The sequence below is a fragment of the Strix uralensis genome, chromosome 1, assembly GCF_047716275.1.
Source record: "Strix uralensis isolate ZFMK-TIS-50842 chromosome 1, bStrUra1, whole genome shotgun sequence".
Taxonomy (NCBI): Eukaryota; Metazoa; Chordata; class Aves; order Strigiformes; family Strigidae; genus Strix; species Strix uralensis.
In genome coordinates this window covers 104,469,671-104,485,451 of record NC_133972.1, presented here as the reverse complement: position 1 = coordinate 104,485,451, position 15,781 = coordinate 104,469,671, and the positions used below count along the sequence as shown (strand labels likewise).

Genomic DNA, 15,781 nt, shown 5'->3' with positions numbered 1-15,781 from the left:
TAGAAGCATGTACTGAAGTGCAAGTGCATAGGGAAAGAGTGTCCCGCTCCTTCTTCTTCCCAGCTGTCACCACTAAACTGAAAGCGGGAGGTCCCCATGATGCCACTTTCATACAGCAAAGTGTGAAAGGCCCTGTTGCTGTCTCTGCTTCTCATGAAATGGTGGAAGACTGCCGTCCCTCCAAGAGATGAGAAATGACACCAGCTAACAGAAGTGTACTTCCATGGGGACAACAGAAATAGATAAAGCCCTCAGATCGCTTTAGTTTGCTCCATTTACATCTTCTTACATAATTTTCCCATTTTTAAACAGAAAGCACACAGGATTAGTAACATATAAAACTGGGGGTTGGGCTTGTTTTCAGTTTTGCATACAAATACAGCCATCTTTGTGGTACATATGTTTCCACAGTGTCTTCTATGTTAAAATGCAGAAGTTTAAAAAGACATGAAGTACTGTTTAATGAAAATATAATACACCTGTTTTCTAAGCTGTTTGTGTTTTTTAACCAAAATCTGGCAAAAGACTTAAATACAAAATTGAATTACAAAATTAATAAACCATATCAGGCAAAAAGTATGTACAATACAGTATTTCAGTGCTGACATCTGTCAGTCTGATTCACAGACGTCTTTAGTGATAACTTTAGCTGAGTCTTCTATTAGCAAACAGTATCTTTAAACTGACTCCATCAACCCCATTTTTATCTACTTTGGATTTTGTGATAACCCCGCTTCAAAATCTTCCCTGGTTTTATGAGGACAATTTTCCACTGTTTGAACAGTCATAAATGGCCACAAAATGTGTAAGAGGACAGAAAAATACACCAAGTAAAATTAAAGTGTTTACACACCAGTATTTTGCTCTTGGCAAATGCATAAGTGACTTCACAAGATGCAAGTCAGTGCACATTACATATTACACATTGTCTTTTTAGACCAGTCCTTAAGCAACATGAGCACGTCCCGGGGCCCCAACACAATGGCTGTTTTTTTGTTCAATTTCTAAAGACTCATAAATAGCATCTCAGAGTTTAGTTCCTAATGTGGTAAAAAAAATATGATGGCTTGGACTAAACTGAAACACAGTTATTTGAAAAATGCACAACTGACTTCACCAGTTCCATTCCCATCGACTTCTCTCTCATGTGAATTATATTAATTATTTGTTGTAAATTTATAGCTACATACTCAAATAAGCCAAGAAGCAGGGAAAACAGTCTTACACCATTTGACATCTTTCCTGCAGGAGAAAAAAAAATTAAAAAGAAGCAGCTCCCATTTAGCTAGTACTTTTAAAAACAACTGTAAATAAGTCGATGGAATTTCTTGTGTAGTGGGATTTAAAAATTAAGGAGCCTTTCTTAGAGTGGAGGAGTCAGTAAAAGTTTAGTCATTGTAAGCCAAAATCCAAAGAGGAGTACATCAATTAAGAAAGAAACAGTGATTTTTCTAATCCTCTTTCTTAGCAAACCTGGGTAGACTTCTTTGATGAAGACAAGGTTAGGACAAAAAGGTTCAGCTTGGTATTGATACTAATCCTTTCTTGAACGAAGGAAGAACTTTAAAAGATCTAAAAGGAGCACCCCACAATAGTGTCAGAGACCTGCAGAAGTCAGGACGCATATGATGTCTCAGCTGTATGAAGTCACGAGGAACACAAATACAAACATTTGCTGTAGAGGCAGTTGGATCCCTGCCTGGGAGGGAGGAAAGGAGGGAGGGAGACCTTCACTCCCTGGCTGAGCTCTTTGCAATTTGAACTGCAGAATGAGGTAGCCCTTTCCAGTGACAGACATGCCTGGAGGCGAGACCAGAGGAGGAAATCCTGCACAGAAAGAAGAAGAAGGGAGGAAAGAAGAAGGAAGGCTGAAGGTTCTCCTTCAACCAGAACCATATGGCTTAATCTAGGAAGCCATCTTAGTTAGAAAATGGTGCCTTTAACCTCTTCTTCCTGGCAAAGAACTTAACGCTACCTGGGTTGTGACTTTCATCAAAAGGCATCCTTCTCAGTTCTTCCATGATTTTCATTGCTGTGCTGATTTCTCAGCTCATAACATAATTTTATTTTTAATGTTTTTATTTTACAGGCCACTCAGAAGGGAGTTAAGTTCCTTTTTTCCATTCCTCTGCATTTCAAAAGCCCTATATTTTCTCTTCTCTCTTTCCACATATTCCTTCAGATTACTCCAGGAGCAACAATTTTGTTAACTGATCCGTGTGACACCTTGCTTAATCTATGCTCTTCCTTAGTTCTGAAGTAGACATAAAAAATAAGCTAATTATGGGGGCGGAGGGGTTGAAAACATAAAACTCTTATTTATCTCTTGGAATAACAAGAGTTACATCTACAATTCAGTCTCCATTTTTCCTGAAAAAGGGTTCTGCATTGACTCCAGACAGGCTATAAAATATTTTCTGTAACTGTGGAAATATATTAGTGTGGGCAGAGTTTGGAGAAATGTGCACAGACCATGTAGAAATGTATGGGATATAGTTTTCCTGGTTCGTAAGGTATACATTCTAGGTGATGGTCTCTGTGTTTCAATAACTGTGGGAGGAAACCTGACTTTAAAAAGAGCATCCATCTTCCTAGACAAAAGAAACGATCAACTTCCCAGAAACTTTTGTCACGGAGTCAATTCTTGCACAATGACATGTAATGCTAAATAAATCATTTTTTGAATTACAATTTGTGAATCCATCACCCTGGACAAATGTTATTCATCTGAGGGGGGGAAAAGGGATGACCTAAGAATTATTGTCTACAAGTATTCAAAAGAGAATCTGATTTGTTACTCCCATTTTGGAGTGCCAGCGCTAAAGTTGTTGCCATCTTTTAAAATCTCTCCTTTGACTTTCAAGTAATGTGTGTGTGGTTAATAGCCAATTAGAGAACAGTGGTACGATTTGGTGATGGAAGGCAAGTGGCACAGTTTAAAGTGTCATTAAAAATCTACTCTCTTTACAGACTTAGATGAGGCCTTTCTTTCCTTTAGTCATGCTTGGATGTCCTATTCAGCATAGTTACCAGACTGATATTAACAAGAATTAATGTGTAGAAGTAATGCCCTCACTTTGCATTTTCTAACACAGTCTCTTCAAGATATTTTTTTTTTCAGCTCTTTAAAAAGTGCAATGACCAACTATACATTCAAGCAAAAGGAACCGTTCTCTCTAGACAAACAGTGTGACCCCATCCTCCATCACTGCCCTAACTAGCTGTAAGCCGAAGGTTGTATTCTTCTCTCCAGTTCACACTAGCAGAATTTATCTACAAGTGTCAGCAGGAAACAGTCAATTTACCTGACAAATCATAAAACAATATTTTGTGATGTAAAGAAACTTTGGACTCTGCCAATGTGCCAGTCAATATGTATGTATGATGAATCATCAAACAAATATTCCAGGGCATGGGGAAAAAAAAATCAAATGTAGGCTCAGCCCACGTGCCAATCAATCAGAGATTGCCCGAAGAATCATGAAACACATTCAGAGACAAGTAAAAAATTTCTGGGCTCTGCCAGGATGCTGGGCCAATCAATCACAGTGCAGCTGATGAATCATGAAACACACTCTGCAGCATGTCAGCACACATACGCGGTTGGCACAGTTCTCATCATCCTGAGTTTGTCTTGCAGTTAAATTGACTGAAGGTGAGTTATAGGACTGTTGTTTCTCCCACCTACTGACCTCCACAACCAGCCACTCTTAAATCCTCTTGCCCTGCCCTTCGTTAAGAGTGGAGATTCAAGACAAAGGTTCAACATGAGAGCAAACACAGTTTCGATGTCAGATGGCTTGTTAACATGATGCTGAAAGCTGTTGAACACATATTTTGACAACAGAACAGACACCCACAAGAGTGGTATTCACTTCAAAGTTTTCCATGTTATTTACATGGAAATATAATATAATACATAATAAATATGTAATATAATACATTTTAAAAAAGAGAAAAAAAATAAATCTGGTATTTAAGTCACTGTCCCATTGGTAATCTTTTTACCTAAGCAACTCGTAGCTCTACTGCAATTCATTACACCAGAGGAAGGTGGGGGGACACCATGGCACTGTTATTATTTTTGTTCTCCTGTCTCAGCCAAAATTGTTCAGCACAAAATATTTCAGCTATGGAACAACCCAACTTTTTACAACTTATATCAAAAATCATCTGGGTGAAATTAACATTGTCTCCCAGTCTATTCTCCTTTGTCTTGTGATCAGCCCCCTTTGCAAATATTCTAATAGTACACTGCTGTCCTGGTTTCTTCTGGGACGGAGTTAATTTTCTTCCTAGTAGCTGGTACAGTGCTGTGTTTTAGATTAGTATGAGAATAATGTTGATAACACACTGATGTTTTTAGTTGTTGCTAAGCAGTGTTTATACTAAGTCAATGTTTTTTCAGCTTCTCATGCCCTGACAGCAAGAAAGCTGGAGGGGCATAAGAAGTTGGGAGGGAACACAGCCAGGACAGCTGACCCAAACTGGCCAAAGGAATATTCCATAACATATGACGTCATACCCAGTATATAAACTGGGGGGAGTTGGCCAGGAGAGGCAGATCGCTGATCAGGGACTGGCTGGGCATCAGTCAGTGGGTGGTGAGCAGTTACATTGTGCATCACTTGTCTTTCCTGGCATTTATCTCAAAGTCTTTTTGTTATCTTCCTTTTCATTATATAATAATAATTATTATTATTATTATTATTACTACTAGTACTACATCTTATTTTTATTTCTATTATTAAATTGTTCTTATCTCAACCCATAAGTTTTACTTGTTTTCTGTTCTCCTCACCATCCCATTGGGGGCCAGGATGGGGGGCAGGGGAGGAGGAGTGAGTGACCAGCAGTTGCTGGCTGGGATTAAATCATGACAGCTGCAAAGCACTTTCCTTGATTACATGAATACTCATCTTGTGTGACATTTTCTAGCTGACATAAGATTTTTGAGTTAAAAATTTTTGAGTTTGAAAAAGCAACTTTTTTACCAAATCCTAATTCTTGTAGAGTTTGAGTACTCATTGTGTCCCTCTACCTAATATTATTTTAGGGTGTATTTTTCTAGACCAAGGCAGAACTTACGACACCAGCAGGAATGGCATTTGCATAAATGACAGTGGCAGTTTTTTAAAAAAATTAGGAGCAAAGAAAGAGCCCATCCTCATACCACATTTTTCCAGCTATAGTCAGCAAGACTATGTGGTGAATTGGTGAAAGGTTCTTGCAGGTACTCCAGCAGTAGGTGTTCCATTTTTGTATAAAATAGTCAGTTTACTGAAAGAACAGTCTGGGTCCTGATTCCCCATGAGTATGCTATCAAGTTCCTTATGGACTCTCTAACATCATCATCATTTCATTAAACAGATTTCTCAAACCTTCCTAATGACTCTTCAGCATTCATGGGGCATAGCAGACAAAATCCTATTGTACAAGTTTCTTAATACAGCATTCAGAAACTGTGGGAAATTTAACTAAAGCATGTTGTTCTGCCACATATAACATTATAATCAATTCAATAGAAAGAAATTTGGTTCCTTCTGCCAGCAGACAGGAAATCCATTACTAATTTCATAAGAGTAGGTAAAGAAAAAAGGTTGTTTTGAAATAAAAAAATGAATTATCATTATCAACTAAGGAAAAATTTGATTTGACATTTTCTGTAACTTCTGTTACTTCTTAGTAGCCATTAATAATTTATTTTCTCTTTCTGATGGTTATTAGCATCCCTATTATTATTCAGAAACTGAAATTTATGGTGGCAACAGGACAAGCAGTTTAAGTTGCAAAATATACTGTTTATAAAAGATTGCACCTTAAATGTAAGTTGGTAACTACAGTCAGTTTCCTTTGATGTCAAGGTGATGGTAAGTATGTTGCAAGATTACATCTGTGAATAATATACTAATGTTGGAGGAGGTGCAGGAAAAAATCATAAATTCTGAAAAAAATATGCATATGTAAAAAACATGTATATATAAGTACATTCATGTATATTCTGAAGAGAAGTGTATGTATGTCAGAGAGATAATTTTTAAGAAATCAAAGGTTGGCTGATATGTTTTGTCATTCTTCTTAATAATTAACTCTTGTCACCATTAAAGGCTCCCAAAAACTTGCACATATAGTCCTATCTCAAGCAAAAATATGCTGATAGGAATAAATAATGATGGAGAAGTTACATAAAAAATAATTACTGTTGAGTCTTCAGTTTGAATAAAACTTTTCACTTTTTGGTGAGGTTTGTTAAAAAAAATACTCCTCCCATCCTATGCTGAGAATATCAGCTAAATAATCAGATGATGTAAATCACAGGGGCTATGCCGATTGACATTGTCAAAGAATACAATCCTTTATGTTCATTATTTTAAAGAGCAAGTACTTTTCCTACTGTGGTCAATAAATGTCCATCTCTTTATTTCAAGGTGAGTTATGCCACATTGTCAGCCTTGTTTACTTATGCTTCACTGAATTAGTCTAAAGAGGATGCAAAAAAAATGACTGCATAATATTTATGAAATAAAGACCTTGTCCACTTCTCTCGAGGATGAAAATATGCATTATCCTTTAAAGACATCTGCCAACTCAGAAATACACTGATTTGTCAGCCACTGCTTGTTAGAGCCACCACTAAGAAATAAACAATAAAACTTGGAAAAGTGAATCCTTCCCAAAATGCACATTTGCAAGGTTTATTATATACAGATGCTGTTTTATTCCAGCAAATGTGTGCCAGATATACACAGCTGTCTTTCTGTCACTTTTGATCCACCTCAGTATGTCTCCCCTGCTAGTTCTGCCTGTATATTGTTGAATGTGTTAGAAGGGGAAAAGTTCATTTCTCATTTCAAAACTTTCACTTCTCTAATATCCCTCTACCTCATATTTCTGTGGGGCTTTTATGTCTCTATGATGTGGAAGCCACATACGGATGAGAAGGTGTTCAAACACCAATCGGATATAAAAGCTCGTATCTGAGTTCCCAATGAAATTAAATAAAAGCCTAAAACAATAATAAGGTGGAGGTGCTAGTCCCTCCTCTATAAAAAACAAACACTGATGCTTTTCACTTAACTGCCTGAAGCTTATGATTTAAAGGCTTGTTTTCTCAGCTGATAGCCCCAAGCTGTGCCCAGTTCCTCTACAGACAAAAGGATAAGAGAGATGGTGACAAGCACACACCCCTTTTATGAATCAGAGAAACAGTGCTCTTCTTGTTCCCTAGGCACCAGCCAGTTGAAACCTGAGCCTCAGTTTTACAGCTTAGCACTTACCAGCTGGCTTTCACGTGAAAGGTTTTTAGAATATATACATCTACACACATGCACGCACACACACACAGAGGAAGATGGTTTTGATTCTGATGACAGTTACAGAAATATAGAAAAAAAATGTGCTCTAAATCATGTTTCTTGTTGCAACTGAGGCTGTTTGTATCTTCTCCTGTGCACCTTGGACAGGGGGAACAGATTGTGCCTCTCCTCTTTTCATCAATCTTTTATGTATTTGAAGGCTAATGTCATATCCCCCTTCAGATGTTTCTTCTTTAGGATAAATTACTCCAGGTTGTTCAACTTCTCCTCATAGCTGTTATTTCCAAGTAGCCCAGGCTGGATAGTTTGCTCTTACTAACACTTGGAGCATGTTGATTGAACAGCAGGTTTAGTTATCTTGGCATGGCATTTCCATGTTTTATCATCTCAGTGAGATGTTTGCCTTTCTTTTCAACAGCCTGACATTGCTTCCTAACCAGTTCATCCTATTTGCCGCCCCCCAACCAGTCCAGCTCTACACTTGGTAGAATGAGTGAATTCTTTAAGTACTTCCACATTCAGCCCAGACTGAAACAGGGCAGTCTGATACATTGAGTTTTCTCTGCTTTCTGGATTTATTTGGGCAAAAGAATGCAATAGATTTCCTCTAACTTTGTAGTTATTTGTATCTGAACTAGTCATTCAGTATCCCTTTGTAGTTAATGGCAATAAAGAGAAACAGGCAATTCTGTGGTGCAATTCATCTCGCTCTGCTATACACACCTCAAGTAGGTCAAATGAATCACCCACCATCTGATTCAAAAGTCAGGAATGTGAACAAGGAAAACTAGGAAAGAGAGGAAAACAGGTTTATCAGAGCAGATGGAGAAAATATTAAGAAAGTGTTAAGGAAAAGACAAGAGGGAAGAAAGTGAATATAAATTGTGAAGACTTCATTGGTCTTTTAGAAGTACGTGCTAAGATCAAGCAAACAAAGGGTGTTTTTGAGTACTGAATGGAGAAAATCCAAAGTGAAAATAAGCTACAAAAATTGTAATAACAGACTCTGTACGTATTGAGAACTCAAATAAGCAACTTAACTACTCACATGGAGAAACTCTCAACTGCTGTTGAGGAGTAGTACTTTCTGTTAAGGAATGTAGCATGTCTACTGGAAGAGGAAATTGTTTTGACATGGAAGATGCAGGAAAAATAAATAAAGAATGGATGCATGTACAAAGCAAAATTTGGGGCTTTCTGGGCTAGATACTGAGGTATGAGAAAGAGACAAAAGTAGAGAATGGAGGAGAAACTGGAGTGATTCAACTGGAAAGTCATAAGAATAAGGGGAAAAGAAAAGCAAAGAGGAAGAGGAAGGGAGGTGTAGAGGAGGAACAGCAAATGCAAAGCCATGGGCTGAATTGTAGGTTAAAGAAAAACCGGTCAAATAAGGTTGGATTAGTTTTATCTACCTTCAGGAAAAGGCATACTGGAGAAGAATCACATGTAATTACACTGAAAATATGCTTTTGCAAGTCACTTTTATTCTTTATGTGAAAAAACAAGAAGTAAATGTATTACAGGAACACTTTAGTACTTGTTCATCTTGGAATATCACAGAACAACATTTTACATTATGATGTATCTTTTGCAAGATGTGTTAAGCAAATGTTTTAAGTGTTCCTTACTCAAACTAGTCCTTAAGTGGATTAAAACAGTAGAAAAATATATGAAACCATTGTAAAAATTGGTTCAGGTTCTACGTTTTCATTACTTTAAACACCTTACCTGGAGGTTTTCCTATATTCACCTCATGCACAGAAGAAATTGGCCCAAGAAAAGAAACATTCCTGGATAATGGGAAGCAACATGTGTGTTTTTCTAAAAACAGAGAAACTCTTTGAACGTCTTCCAAAAAATCCAAGTATATGCACACATACTTCCAGCTAAAAGGAGAGCTAACGCTCACTGTCTTCTTACATGCTGCTTTATTTCATCTTGTGTGTTTCTATTACTGCTGATTATGTCCTGCAGTTGATCCATTAAGCATAGTTTTGGCTGGGTGTTCTTCCACCCTGCCGCCATCCTTGGTGGGGTTTAGGGAGAAATTTTGTCTCAGGGGAGGGTGAAGAATTTTTTTCAGGTAATTCTCTCAGACGAGAAATGGGCACCCCTCATTATAACATATCTTAATCCTACCGTCTTCTGTTTTCTGGTTCAGCCCATGAAGGTAGAAAGGAACAAATATTTTCGACCCTGTTCCCCCCTCTTGGTATTGCTCACATTTGAAGAAGTAGGAAGGAATTGCTTAAAGAACAAGAAAACTGCAATTATTAAAAACAGCTAGAAAGCAACTACTGCTGTGCTTTCTCCTTTGCTTCTGCAGTCATTTCACACTCTCAGTCTCATGGTCAGTGAAAGTGAATGACTCTTGGAAACAGAATTAATGCCAGTTGTTACCTTCTGACAATGTTTTATGTCCTTTCTCATATTAACTGGTAAAATGTAACACAGGGGCACAGTTTAAGGAAAAAAATTTGTGACATCTGAAGTAATCTGTTCTCAGAAGCAAGCTCAGAAATATCCAGAGAAAAGGAAACTCCTTCAACCTAAAACATGAAATTGGAAAAGAAAATTCAGCAGTCCTACTAAGAACGTACAGTAGGGGGCCAGATGATGGCAGCTATGCTCACATGGCTCCAAAACTTGTTCTCATGGTCAAACTCAGTGTCCCACCAAGGGATATTTAGGATGGAAATATTCCTTAGAAACATTATAAAGAATCAAGAAGGTAGTTAAAACACTATTTGGAAGCTAAAGAAGTCATTCATGGGACAGAGAGCTTTAGAAACAGCATGGAGTCTGCTTTTCTCTTCATGCCACTTACTATTTCGGCCAGAGATGTCTTACATATGAGAAAGGCAGCCAAAGACAAAGGCCTTGAAATGGCTCACTTTTACCTCCTCATTTTGGCCACATTTTTATAACTTCAAGAATTGGCAATGCAGAAAAAGCAATGCTAATGGAAAGGAATATGGTACATATCATGTACATTGACAGTCATGGCTGGAAATTAGGAAGGTACTGAGAAAAGGTGAGACAGAATTTGAAGGGTGAATGAGCAGCATTTCACAAACAAATTAAGTCAGTGATGTCAAAGAGGTCAACCATCTGTGTTTTTGTAGCTTGTAGGGCAGGGTTCTTAAGTTTTTATTTAAAAGGCACATGTAATTCTACAGAAAGTGCCAGAATAAGGAACTAAATATGACTGGTACCATGTGTAAAACCAGTCCCTCCTTGGAAACTGCAATAGATCTGCAAGATGTATAGAAAATCCACTTTTTGTCTTCCACAGCAGACTCAACTGGAACCTAACCTGGTATTTAGAAAAAGACCTAAGCCTACAAAAGTCATCCATCTTTCTATCTGAGTTCTGCCTGGTGAGTTGATCTGCATTTTGATTTTCAGAAACACCCACATATCCATTTCTCCTCTAAATAGAGGATGAGAGAACAAATGGGCCATGCGTCACTGGAGGGGTCAACATAGTTGTGTTCTCATGTCCTGAAATAAATCACCTTATAAAGCTGAGACTTCTCACAGAGAACTGTCTGTCAGCTTTCCTAGTTAAAAGAGGGGCTAACAGATATTGCAGGTTTTCATTAAGGGAAAAAGCAGTCTCTAATGATATCCAGTCACAATCTAATCTACTATTTCGTTTGTTTATTGCAAATTATTTATATTATTTTACTTTAATTTACTTGGATGAACTCAAATATAATTCAAGGCAATATGGTTTTATACATTTACTCCAAGTGTGAATGAAGCCTCATATATTCATTCAGAAAATAATAATATGTAAGAGCCTGTATGAGCAAATACATAATTTATGTACAACTTCTGTTTGGGAGATGAATCCTTTAAAAATCTAGTGTCTTTCTAACACTGGTAGGCAACTCACATTTCCTAGAGTTTCAGTCATAACCTAGAACAAAAATATCTATCACTAATGTTAGCACAGGAATTGACTGATGGGAGCTTTTCCTCTTTCACAAGGCTCTTTAATAGATTCCAGTCATGCAGTAATGTGAAGGCATGAGCTTGTCATTTCTGCTGTTCAAATCTGTGATCACCTGCTTCTGTCTTTTGGTCAAACACACCATTTGCCCCCAGTAATACAGTTTGTTCGAGGTTTGCCCATAACATGAGGTATTCCCTCCAGCTTAGTGAAAGTGAAGAGCATGAGCACCATCTTTCCTTTGTTCCCAGTCTCACCTGCCCATCAGTGTAGAGACCTGACAGCAACTCTTTCACTGATTTTTCTCTGTGCCACAAGCCTGTTATTAGGTCGCCCAGTTTGAAATGCAGAGGGTAGTACTAAGCCCTTTCTAGAAACAGTCTGATGTACCAAATAGGCACTTACAAGCTTGATTCCAGTTTTCACAACTTTTCTGGTTGCTGTTAGTGGCTGGTTACTTAAATAAAATATTCTCCAAATATGAGAAATGTTTTGCAGCAAAAAATAAGCATCACAGTCCCTGTTCCCTCAAGATGAGAATAATTTGTGTACTAAGATGACCAGAGTCATTTAGATAAAGCGGACAGATCAGATCAGGCCAGTGTTCAGTTTAATTCAGTAGATGCTGACAACAACCCGTGGTATATTCCTAGCAAGAGTGCAAGTATGGGACAAGCAAAGTGGGATTTAACAGTCTCTTCCATAAAATTGTCCAAACACCATTCAAACCATATGAACTTTTAGCACACACAACGTTCTGTATCAGGGAATTCCACACTTTAATTCTGTGTTACAAGAACAATCTCCCATCATCTGCTTTGCACTTACTATTTGATAGTTTTCACTCCTAGGTCTTGTAGAGAAGTAAAACAGAGGACAAACAGTTCCCCTTCTATCCTCTTAATGGCACTCATGATTTAGTAGATGTCTGTTGTGTACCCCCTCAGCCATCTCTCTAGTCTGCTCTGTGGTTCCTGTGTGGCTCAGAAACCATCCCAGAGTTTTGATTGTCCTTTCTGCCCTTGTCTGAGCCTTTTGCAGTTCTATCATTTTATTTTTGAGATGGAGCAACCAGAAGTACACAGGGTGTTCAAGCTGTACATGCCTCAGGGATTCATCACCATCAGGTGGTGGCAGAATAATGTTAGTCTTGGTTTATATTACTTTCTTCAGAATTCCTAACATTCAATTTCCTTTTTTTTGCTTTGTCTGCTGCTGAATGAATGTGTTATGTCCATGTTTTCACAGAGATATTCATCAAAACCCCAAGATCTTGTTTCTGGACGGTAATGGTCAACTCATGATACATGCAGCATTCGTATTTTTGTTCCATGCACATTATTTTACATTCATCTATAGCAATTCACATCTCCGTTTATCTAGTAATTCAGTACTGTGAGAAACTTCTGCACCTCTTTTACAGCTGACTTTCAGTTTCACAGCCATAAATTATCATCAGCAAACTGTCACCAAATTGTGACCTTTTCTAGATGATTTATCAGTAAGTTAAACAGCATAAGCCACACCTCAGTAGCAACTGTGTTCATTCTCAAGTCATCAAGTGATCCACAGAAAACATGAAATTATATAAAGTCTTTGTTTGTTTATCCTTATTCTTACCATGTATGTATTAGTTCTAGCTTTAAGGAGGCAGGTTGTCAGGTGGTGTGTAAGCAGACATTGAAAAGCTCCATCTTCATTCTGTTGTGACTCCTACAGGCATCTCGCTCTGGTCTGCAAGGTAAAAAAGAAGATACATACCGTGACGCAAGAAACAAAGTTCAGAAAGCAACATGTAAGCTAAAGAGCATGAGGTAACGACTTAGAGGACTGCGACACTGAAATAGAGGTAAACCTGAACATTGCCTGGAACTGTGGGGTTGAACAGAGAGAGCTTCAATACCAGAAGATGGCAAAGAGCAAGCGTGGAACAAAAAGGAATCTGAAAGGAAATAAAGAGGCAAAAGTATTCTCCAGAAAGATACGCAGTACCAAGGGACAGAAGGGAAAATCACCCTCCAGAACTAGAAGGAAAGGAGGAATTAATTTAAAGGGCAACTGTTCCCAGTCTTTGCACTTAAAACTGTAAAACATGTAATTTTCTTTTCTAAATAAGACAATTTGAGAGAAGAGTCCTACAGAGTATAAAATCACCAGTTGTTCCATTTGCCATTATAGCATAAGACAGAAATCTCACAGCTGCTGTCACTGGCTTTGGTAGAAACTACAGAACAAATATATGTGTAGCTTAGCAGTGCTTTAACAACTAAGGAAATACTTTGCAAGTAAACAGCCTGTAGAAGAAAATGGTTACAATCTTTCTTAAATGGCCTCCAAAGGGATTTGCCCATGTTGCATGCTGTATAGACCCTGCTTGTTAGACTAAACCTTTCTCAGCAAGACCCAATGGATAGATCTAATTGAAACCATCAAAAAAACCTGTTGCCACATTTCTAAACACAGTAGTTGTTCACAAAGCACTGAAATCTGTGCATCTGGTAAAACCTCCCTCTGACCCATGAAATTACTAGTTCAAACACCGTGCTTGTGAGAAACAGTTGAGGGCCAATTTTAAGTCTTGCTCCTATTACAGGGCTCTCTCCGAACTGCAGATGAGAAGGTTATTCAAGATATGGTGAACTCCAAGACAGAGGGTGCTTCACATTCTGGTTTTTGTTTCTCATTAGCTGAATTGATATTTCTTGGCTAGTATTTTTATCTGTTTAATTAGTAACGAGCACCAGAGGGTTACCTCTGAAGCCTTTGCATCGTTCACTGTATAGATAGAGTACTGCCAGCAAAAAACAAGATTTCCAATTATGAGCTGCCAAATTCCTTTAGCCTTGTTACAGAAGATCCACTCAGAATGACAAATTAATTCATTTTCCTTGCCAATCTAGTCATTGTCCTCTCCACTGAGACTGTCAATAACTGCCAATTGCAATGCTGAAATTTGTGATGTTTTATGAGACACTTGGCTTGCTGGTGGCAAGGAGTAAGAAGTAGGTTTGACAAATTCACCTGGAATTTGTGTCCTACAGAACTGGTAAAATCTTACACCCAAGGAAGACTTTTGTGCCTGAATGGCGAACAATCATGCCCAAAAATATATCTTAACAATAGAAAATAACTGATCAAGAAACAAAAAGATGTCTTTTAGAGGTCAGAACTGCCAAGATAAAATGATAAAATCACTGTAAAAAATTCTGCTGTGTTAAATTTTGCAAATAATATTGGAAAATAAAATTCTTGCTGCATGAGTTTTAAAAGACTCAGCAAAAAATGCGAGAGGGTAGTAAGAAGAAGGGGAACATGAATGCAATGACAATTAGGTGGAGATTAAAGATAGCTGAGATATGGTCCCCAAACTAAATCAATTGTCTACCTTAGTTTCTCAAAAATTATGAAGATTACCAGTATGGGGGGATGGTGAACGGGAATGGGATTCGTGGAAATAGAAGTCACCTCATCTTAAGTGAAAGAAAAACTGCAAGATTTAAGTGATGGCAAGAGTGGGGAAGAAGAAAAATTAACTTGTTAATCTCCATTCCAGTATTCTGAGAAAAATGGCACTCACAACTAGCATTTACAGTATCACAGTGTTTGGCATAATACCATCTGATTGAATTACAACATATGTAGTGTCTATGTTTGAGGATGAAGGGGTGAAAAATGTGCCCAGACAAGTCTATATCCGTTAAGATGATTGCCATAATACATTAGACATTAGAATGGAGTTTAGAAGAAATTAATGGTTAATAAAATGGAGATAAATAGAAAAGGAGATAGAATGCAACATGGATTTAGCTAATGTGGACTGTATCGCACAACTACATAGTCTTATTTAATTAGTGACATAATTCTTTAAAAAAGAGAATGGGAATGAAATATACCATGTTTACTCAGATTGCTATAAAGTGGTTGGTACAGCTAAAGATGGGAAATTATTACCTAAGTGGAAAAAGGGAATGATGACTAGAAAAACTCTGAACCGAATAAAATAGAGGTAAAAAGAACACAGCAATGAGTAGTATTGAAAGAGGATGTATCTGGCTGAAGTGAGGAATAGTATGAGTTTCTTATGGATTTGTTCTAGGATACTTCTCTATTCATTCAGCTTGTTCATTAATTGTCTTGCCACAAGAAGCAGGAGAGAGCTAATTAGAGGTACTGATGACAAAATGTGGGGAAGAACTGTCAATAAAGAAAAGAATTTGGACTCTTGGTAGAAAGTACTATTTTAATAAAATCAGATTAAATTCAATAGTGGAGAGTCACAGTGAGTCACTCAATAACTAAGGCAAAGCATTTCTGCTAGGACCTGATTATTTAGAAAGGAGTGAGAGAGATAAATGCCTGGGTATACAAAGATGTTTTGGTTTGAGCCCAGAAGGCAACTGAGCACCACACAGGTGCTCACTCACCCCTTCCGCCTCAGGAATGGGAAGGAAAAAATAAAGAAAAATGCTCAGAGATCAAGATAAGGATAGAGAGAGGTGACTCACCC

At 37.7% G+C, this 15,781-nt stretch overlaps 1 long non-coding RNA gene across 3 annotated transcripts in view; it reads right to left on the bottom strand.

Moving 5' to 3' along the window:
• The window catches only part of LOC141946364 (uncharacterized), a 177,116-nt gene that overhangs the window by 87,129 nt on the left and 74,206 nt on the right, over positions 1 to 15,781 (bottom strand). For all 3 annotated transcript variants that reach the window (XR_012629817.1, XR_012629821.1, XR_012629820.1), the window contains one exon: positions 12,895 to 13,008. This is a non-coding gene — a long non-coding RNA (uncharacterized LOC141946364). The remainder of the gene's footprint in view (positions 1 to 12,894; positions 13,009 to 15,781) is intronic.